Here is a 10162-nt window from a genome sequence, read left to right as displayed (position 1 = left end):
CTCTGAGTTCTCTGGAACAATCTGACAGCTCTGTAAAAGTCAAACTATCATCGAACAATATCATTTTTTGCTTATCAAATCGATTTTATTGAACTGAATTGTGAGGGCCACCCATAAAACTTGCGTCAAGCTTGACCCGCATGGTACTATTTTGAGAGTCGTTTACAGAATTGTTGCGTCAAATACGCAGGAATCACGCGTCATGTAAAACCCTGGCGGTGGGGGAGCCTAGTGGTTCAGGTGTTCGATCATCACGCCAAAGACCCGAGTTTGATTCCTCAGTGGGTAGAATATGTGAAGCCCATTTCTAGTGTCCCCTGCTGTGATATGGCTGGAATATTGCTAAAAGAGGCGTAAAACCATACTCATTCACTAATATTGAAAGTCATAGCATGCACACTAATTCAGATTAGTTAAATAATAGCAAGAGCAGATTTACTTGTTAAGCAAAATGTGAAATTTTTAAGTGAACAGAGTCGTAATTGGCTTGACTTTCATGAAAAATATTTCCAAACCGTTGTCACTTGAGATCAGTTTGAGAAGAGAAAGTAACTGCACTCTCAACCCATCATTTTTTCAGCCTCATCAATCTGCTGACAACATCCCCTTAATGGACCGGTTATTAATTTCAGCTATGTTGCATATGATCCCGCCTTGATAAAGACTGACACTACGAAAAGTATTTTTTTTCTCAATGTGGGTTGGAAAAGTTGAATAATTTTTCTTTATGTGGGAATAGCACAGTGATTGAAAACACTGCCTTGCCTTTAGAAGATGGAAGGGTGGCTTGTTGTGAAAGGAACTGCAAATCACTGTGCAGAGTTGCGTCCCTTAGGCATGCTAGAATCCTGGGTTCAAATTCCAGATTCACCAAATAATGATTCCTGACATGTTGGCACAAAATACATGCATGTTGGTTTAAAAAAAGTGGTGAACTTCTTGCAACCAGTATCATTAACCTGAGACAGTATTATAGACTAACAACTAGTCTCTGAAATGGACATATTTTACAGAAAAAAAACCTGTTCATAATTAAGAAAAAGATAGATATAATGTAAAGGAGCCCTGAGACTTTCTTCATTTTCAGAAACTGGAAATCTAGGCTTGCCACATGTTCTAAACTTGCATGTGCCTTCTTGGATATATTTGTTTCAGGGTCTGTAATATAGACTAGCAGTAATAGGGCTGATGTACTTTTCAAAGTAATATTAAACTCACTTTCTCACTCTCTTGCTCGCTTGTTAACCCACCCTCACTCACTCACTCACCCACTTGCTCACTCACTCACTCACTCACTCAGAAGAGACAGAAAAATGGAAAGCTGTAGTGTGCGTGCGTGTGTGTGTGTGTGTGTGTGTGTGTGTGTGCGTGCGTGTGTGCGTGTGTGTGTGTGTGTAGAAATCTTTAGACAAGAATGGGATGCAGTTTGTAATTACCCTGATGTCCCAAGTAATCATTATAAGTAATGTGAAATGTGTCATGGTTGACTGGAGAAGAACGATTCTTCAAGTGAAACTGGAAAACAATGACTGGCTACACACTGAATAATAAATGGGAAACGGTGACATTTTACATTGTTCTGTTTCAAGAGATTAAGAATTTGTAACTCAGAAATAAACACCTGACTAAAACAACCCTTTAAATCTGACAATGTTCAGAAGACACTGATTGGGGAGAAGACAAGAAGCTGGTTCGTGTAGCCTGAGGTCTCGAGGTGTTCAATCATTCCTTCTGCTGATAACTGAGTTCCAATATTGACAACCGGTGTGAAAAAACGTCTTGGCTAGTTGAGATTGGGTCTGCTCAAGTAATACTTGTCTGGACAATTGCAGACTATTTTAGCTCTCAACAAGATTTATTTCACATTTTTTCCTCTCCTAATGCAATATTCACTATTCTTTTCTCCTTGGGGACTCGGCTATCTTGTCCACAAATTGATACTCAGTTGTGGGTGGAAAGTTGATGGATTTATGTTCGGTGGTTGCTGAGGCGGGAAGACTATGGGTATCGTGCCCAGTTTGGGGTAATTATTGCTGATACAGTATTGATGGAGATGAGGAAAGGAAGGGTTTCGAGTAGTTTTTGGACTGGTAATGTGACGCAGATGCACTGTTGATCTGGGTTATTCTGGATGGATTTACACCGGTTTGTCATAAGGCACAAGATCAAGATGTATTTTGTCAAACTGGTATGATCTTCTGGATGAATGTGTGGGTGGTGAGTGAGACAGTCCTAATCCAGCTGTTGGCCAAGAATAGAGACGTAACTTTAAAATAATCACAGCCCTGGCATGGACTTTAAAGTTGAGTTATAATTGCTCAAACGTCTATTGGCATGATTTTGAGTTTAGTGTTGAATGTCCGGACTGATATTGGCTCAGATAACTGCCGAAAGATGTTTCACAGATTCTAACTGACCATAACTAGTGGCTGTAGTTGTGGACTGCCATTATGAAGGTGGTGCACTGATAATACGTCCAGAAAGCAAGAAGTATTTATTTCCAGCATATAGGAAACATTTAGTCACAGAGGAGATTTTGTTTTGTTTGATTAACGCCACACTCAGCAGTTTTCCAGCTATGTGGCGGCGGTCTGTAAATAATCGAGTCTGGACCACACAATCCTGTTATTAACATCATGAGCATCGATCTATGCAATTGGGATGTAATAACAGTGTTAAACAAGTCAGCGAGCCTGACCACCCAATCCTAGTAGTCGCCTCTTATGACAAGCATTGGTTACTGGAGACCACTACATATGCGATGAAGAAAAGGGTAGCCATAGCAGAGATCAAAACTGATACCGGTAAATGTTTCTTGATGAAACTTGCTCTACTTATCTGTCAAGTGGTATACTTGTGCCTTTTGACAGTTTTGACGTTTACATGGCAACAGGTTGGATTTATTCTGAAGTTCAGGATAATCTTTGTTTCCAGAAAGAATTCTCAAACTGTTGAATATAGATTTGCTACTCATATTCCTGGTGGTGAGCTGGTGCCTCTCGGTTATTTGGGATTTCTAAATATACCAAACACTATTATTTTTCTTCTTGACTGAATTGAAGGTATCCAGTGGCAACGAGCCAAACCGAGTGTAAGTCGCCAGACTCCATTTCCGAACTGCACCAGAGTGGGGGACATGTCACCTCCTGATGACTCTTGTTTAATTCCGATTGGGAAAATTGAACTGACATTAGCTGGAGACTTGGGGATGAATATTGGAATCTGAGCAGTTCCAGACTAATCCCTGGAGATATTAATATATTTTTTCTCGAGATTTGAAAACTTCACCAGTGGAAATATGCATGAGACCTATAGACCAAACAGTACATATGCAAATCTGAAGCTGGTGATCATCAAGCGTTACTGTGCATGTGTTTATATGATGACTCATATCGCAGCATGAATTGAATCGTCCTTGTGACTGGATCCCACTCAGTGTGGAGGATGATGACCAGCATCCGTGTATCAGCTTCATCAACAAGCAGAAAATGTTTGACATCGACTACGATATACACTAGCCCCTTCCCCAACAGATTTTTGGGGTGGTGGAGTAGCCTAGTGGTTAAATTGTTCGTTCATCACATCAAAGACCTGGGTTCGATTGCCCATGGGTACAATGTGTGAGGCCCTTTCCTGGTGTCCCCCGCCATGATATTGCTGGAATATTGATAAAAGCAGCATAAAACTAAGCTCACTCACTCACCCAAGATATTCTAGGGTATATTTTGTCCCAACCCAGTTGTCCTTTTGCCATCCTTACTTTGATGGTTGGGTAGCTTTTACCCAAAAATATGGCACATTCATCATAATATTGACCATTGGTTTATTACTTACAGGCTCGTTTGAAACTCTTGGAATTTTACTCTCCGTGGCGTTAAAATACATGAAATGTTTGCTCACTGTGCCCACTCACTTCACTTTCACTCACTCATTTGCTCACCAACTCACTATCTTACCACTAGACTCAATGGTGTTATCATTTCATATGTGCTCACTCACTCTCTCTCTCACTTTCTCTCTCACTCACTCACTCACTCACTACCCTCCCACTATTGCTAGAAATGATTTTGGTTGATGTGAGCTGCCATTAAATGTTGAACCATGGGCCACACTTGGATTATGCATTGTTTGTTGCCTGGAACCATTGTGACATCAATGTCAAGTCACCAGCACATATAGATATAGTCGTGCATAACTCACTCACTTACCCACTCACTGACTCACTCACCCATTCACTCACCCACCCACCCACCCATCCACTCACTCACTCACTCACCCGCTCACTTGGCTTGCCACAGCTTCTATAGTTAGGCCTACCTAAAGGTTTCCATTACAGGACCGCAATGTATTATGTGTCATCCAGAGAGAACTGAATAGCATCCTGAATGTATTCAATTAGCATCCTGAATGTCAACATGTGTTGTGGTTCATGTTTTTAGTTTAACATCATACACAAGAATTAAAGTTTGCCGTAGCCATGCTGACTCCTCCGTGAGACACAGACTTCACCTCACAAACACAACTTATTGTAACATTAACATGATCAAAACCCATTATAGCCTTGAAGCTTTCTGAAATATGTTTTTAATATTTTATAACTTATATGAAAAACTGTCATGTCTCTTCCAATTTCCTTCTGATTTTCAGTTGTTAAGAAAATGTTTCTTTAACCTACTTATCACATCAGACACCTCCACAATCTCCTCAACACTGAGTCATAATCAGTTGCGTGACATTTCTCAAGATTCTTTTGTTATCATATTTCAAGGCATGTTGGGGATAAGAAATTCGGTTGAACTTTGAAGGCTCAATAACAAACCTTCCTGGTGTATGCGATGCTGTAAATATCAGACTGTTGTGACCCGACATCATGCACATGCAACAATGTGCCAACATCATCGGGCCTGTGTCATTTCCCATCATGGCTGTTCAGTCAGGAACGTGTCTTTAGAAACTGCTTCTGTTGGAGGGACACCATGATTGAAGCTGACATTTCTGTGTAAGGCCAACTAATTGTCACCCCTTATTTCACAAAGGCTAAATTCCTGTTGTCACTTTGGTGTGAACCTGTTTCTCTTCTGGAGGAGTTACTAGGCAAATATTGTAACAGTATCTCTTCTGAAATTGGTAATCTATATTTGTGTTTAATGAGAAGATTTAAAAATGAAGGTTTTGCATGAGTGTTATTAGACTAATGTTAAGTCCCTGAATATATATAATTTTGATAATGACAAATAAACCCATTTAAATCAAAAAGGACTGCAGTGTGAGTTGGGAGGATCAGTAGGGAAAATAGTGTGTTTCAGGGACGTGAGACCGACTAGAGTGTTATCAGAATCTCATTTTCATGACTTATTTTCTTCAGAGTTGTACCATATAAGAGCTATTTCACACAAGTTTAGCAAGGGAAGATAACATTGTATAATTTAGACATCCATGAAAAGCTAGTCTAAAATAAGACAAAACAATTGACTGATATTTTGCCACCGTTTGCTTGTCACGTGACTTAGAATGATCACTAAGGGATGGTTAAAGACATATTTTGATTGTGGAAAATGGACTAGTACTAAGGTGTTGAGCTTTAACCAAACACAGATCAATTTTTATAATGAAAATTTATATTGATAGTGTGGTGTTCAATGCTTTTATGGTGTTCAATGCTTTTAGCATAACTGACCCACGGGGCCAATAGATCCTGATTTGTACTGTCTGAGTAACAGCAACATTAGTAGTTTTCCTGTAGATGATGCCATTATTGTGTGTCTCAGATCAGAGCAGACGTCCATGGGAATTCCAGCATACTCAGGATATGACACTTGTAACAAATCTATCATTACTCCTGATGTGCACAGATTTATTTTTGGTGAAATTTTTTTGGTTACAATTATCTTGTGGCCGCCAGCAGACGTGGGATAATATGGTCATTCTGAGTGAAAACAGACATGATTGTGAAGTGGGGAATAAGTGACTCCACATCAGTCATTATGACATGATGGCTGGCTCGGCCGGATGACCCACGTGTATATTCTCAGACAATGTCTGGACATTCTATTGCCATAGCTAGATTATAAAGGCATAATGGTAATATTGTCCCCAGTGTTGACAATGGTATCAGGTAAAATACTTGATCACCCACTTGTTTGGTTTCCAATAGTGCTGCCATCGGAATTACTGTGTGTGTTTCACTCTGCATTATAGTCTTGTGTAGACACAGTTCTTAGCTAACATCTGAAATTGTGTTGTGTCTCTCATTCATGACACTTGCTAATGGGTTTATGTAACATGTGTAACAGGACTAAAAGTCACTTTCACAAGCACCAGATTTTACTGAGTAATGCTGCTGTAAAGCAATGAAATAATTATAAAAATGAAATAATCGGACCTCATTCTTCAGATATCCTTGGGTTGTGGGACACGGTTATGGGACAAGGCTGTACTGAATACTAAACCCAAGGATGTATAGTAATTCTACCCTTTAAAGAGGCAAGTCTACATCTAAGGACCCTACTTTGTTATTTATATATATTATTTTTAAATATTACCATTTAAACTAATAATTATTACCTTAGAGACTTGTGCAAGTCTAGGACACGGTTGGCCCAGCCATCTAGGGCACAGTGGTTCACTGGGCAGAGTTATATCCCTTGGATTTGAATCATGATTTGTGCTGATGGTTAGTAGGTTTGTCATAATACCTGTGTGAGTGGGTTTTATAAAAGTGATACAGCGTCAAAGATTTTCATCATTTGATGCTGTCACCCCACATGTCATGCTGTATTGTGTATGGAATATTGTTTAAAAAATACAAGTTCAAGTCAGCAGGTAATATATATTCAGTGAAACAGTTACATAACAAATACATTATTTGCCATCAGGGATTGGGATAGAAAACTTTGACAATGGGCCATTTTCAAGATTATTAGCCATTTTCTGAATTTAGAATGAGCCACTGCCCTTGTATCAATAGTAAACTTCAAAATATTAATGGGCCATTTTTTATTCTAACATGCAAAATGGCCCATGGCCCCTGCCTTTCCCAATCCCTGGCCATGTTTATCATGTTAACAGCATAATTTATCCTGACAATGACCAGTGACCAAATTACTGGCAAATTAGAATATATAACAGTGTTGACAATGATATTGAATCATTGACTTATGTGGATAATTTCCATTCCATTTTATCGTGTTTTGATAAATAACATTCAAATTCAAGTAAAACACTCCTTCAGAAATTCAGAAATTTTCAATGATAGTGATCACGAATAATGAATTTAATTCATGAAGGGATACGGTTCAAGTCACCGAATACACAAGTGAATCCTAACAGCCCTACTCATGACTAAATCACCACCCTTGTCAGGAACCTTGACCATAGTCTCTGGTCACCATACATGCCTGGACAAGCTGTACAAGTTGGGGTCACTTCATGGAACCAGGGCCTACTTTCTTAATGAGATGGACTTGCAGACTCATTTTCTCCTAATGTTCAAAATAGGGCGTTTGGCAAACTCAGCCATTATCTCACAAAAGACATTAATTTTTAATAAGCTTGCTGGCAATTACAGCGAAATAGATGAAAAAGATTACCAGTTAAATGGGAATAATTTTCAGTAATATCTGGCAAATTACTTCCTCACAATTAAGATCCAGTTCATCAGAATGGCAGCCCAGTGTGTATGTTGGCCATGATGGTGAGATGATCTTGTAATTGCTAACTCATTTACCTTTGAATGAAACATTATTCACACAGGCAGCATCTGGCCAGATAGTCTTCCACAAACATATAGTATATACATAACATTACCATCAATCTATAGTCATGATAATATATGGGATGTTTATGTTGTCAAGTTTTGTGTGGATGGACGTTTCACAAAGCAATCGTAGTGCTAAGGTGATCGTAACTCCCATACTTTAACATAGACTTACTTTAACATCCCAGACTTTAACATACGACATACTTTAACATAGTTATGAGTGCTAAGGTGATCGTAACTCCCATACTTTAACATAGACTTACGACAGTCGTAGAGCTAAGGTGATCGTAACTTCCATACTTTAACATAGACATACGACAGTCATAGCGCTAAGGTGATCGTAACTCCAAAACTTTAACATAGACATACCACAGTCATAGCACTAAGGTGATCATAACTCCCATACTGTAACATAGACTTACGACAGTCATATCACTAAGGTGATCGTAACTCCCATACTGTAACATAGACATACGACAGTCGTAGCAGGTCATTCACCTGACGAAGGGGCAAGGAATAGCCCAGAAACGTTGTGTATACAAGAAAGAAGAAGTTGACATCCATAATATTTTGTCTTATACTAGGAAGACACTGTGTACCTGCAGGAGGTCATGGCGGCCAGCGTGCAAGGTGTTTCACCACAAGTCATCTATGGGTTCTTGATTTGCTAGGATTGTGATGCTTGACGTGTCATCGCCTATGCTTAATCAGGTGCCACTGATACCACTGTAATCTTGCAATCCCATGCACAGTTTGTTAGGAATCCAAGTTTAAAGGGGCTGTTCTGTCTGAGTGTGAGTCAATGTGGTTTTAGGATATGCCAATTATGTATTTCATCCCTTTCAAATAATCAGTAATCTGTGGGATCTCCATTTTAATACCTGTTAAGAGAATATTTATTACTGACTCTGGGGCTCTCAGGTACTTAGGCCAATGTATTTCTCAGTGCATATGGCATCAAACTGTTCTTCACATACAGCAGTAAACTCACATTTAATTAAGTTTTCATCTTATAAATTGTGCATCTACAAACAAAGAAAAATGTAATCCAGAAGGACGTCAGAACAATTCTTAATTTCATCCTACATCTGAGGCAATCAAGACTTACCCAATCATTCTTAACTTCAGTTGGGCTCCTTCATTCATTTATTCTCACAGGTCTGGGAAACAGATTAATAAGGTACTTATACTTTTGTATTTTGAAAAAGTTTTTGTCAACTTTTGGTAACACATTCCCCTATCCCATTACCAAATTTGGATGACAGTCTTGATGGTCAGTGGGCGGTGGGGTAGACTAATGGTTAAAGTGTCAGCTCGTCACGCTGACGACCCGGGTTCAAATCCCCACATGGGCACAATGTGTGAAGCCAATATCTGGTGTCCTCTGCCTTGATATTGCTGGAATATTGCTTAAAGTGGCCTAAAACCCAACTCATTCACTCACTCTCTCACTTGATGGACAGTTCAAAATAAACCAGCCTAACAATCTGCACGTCTTGTACTTAGGCGTAGAATCAAATATGGATGTTTTGTATGGGAAGAAAACATTCAATTCCCTAGACCACCCTCAACAGGCTTTCAAGAGACCAGATAACTCAGTTCGCGGAGAATATGATCAAGCAATACACTGTCTGCTTCATGTGGAGACACATCGGAGCAGTGATAACCACAACCTATTGGTCAGGCCAAACCCAATTAACTATTCCCCAACACATAGAACCTAGTGTATGAAGGAGCTGATTTCATGTTGAACAGTATTTACTTGAGTGTGTCACAATACATTTACTTGGCCGTTCCACCACCACACAAGTTTCCCACAATACATCACTGGGCGGCTTACAACCAGAGTAGTACCGACACTTACAATTCAGTTCCAGCCTCTACTAAGTACAAGGACCGTGGCAATTTCCTCTTGTGTCTCCCTGTAGCCAGACTGTTATGGAAGGCCCGGAACCTCGTCTAATCTGGTGTCAACTTTGTCATGATTACCGTAATCCTTGACTGAGAGTCTCGAGCCGGTAGATTATGGTAATATTGTGGCCAGATTGGGCTATATTTGGTCTAGAGGGGATGTTCAATAAGACTCCCTGTTCAAGTCCTCAGCGAGGTCAGCTCTGGGTCAGTGTATGTTGGTAGTGGTCAAGTGATGCTTGATGGGTTACTATGGAACTGTGGCTAACTGGACTTAAAGAATTTCGATGTGAGGAAGCAGGCTGCATCATTTGAGGTCTTGATGATTGATACTGTTCCACTGTGTTGGCATGTGTAGAGTCAGTATGCTTGGAAATATGGTTGAATGCTCTGTTGAATGTGCAGTGAGCAAGGCTTTAGTATCTTGGCAGTCTTTTAGAAGTGTTCGCGTTAACGCAAAAACCTGCGTGTTTCACGCAAATAAATCTACAT

This window comes from Haliotis rubra, unplaced genomic scaffold (genome assembly GCF_003918875.1).
Source record: "Haliotis rubra isolate DU_JTF1 unplaced genomic scaffold, ASM391887v1 Scf349, whole genome shotgun sequence".
Lineage (NCBI taxonomy): Eukaryota > Metazoa > Mollusca > Gastropoda > Lepetellida > Haliotidae > Haliotis > Haliotis rubra.
The sequence above is the reverse complement of the archived record's forward strand: the minus strand, read 5'-3'. Positions refer to the sequence as shown.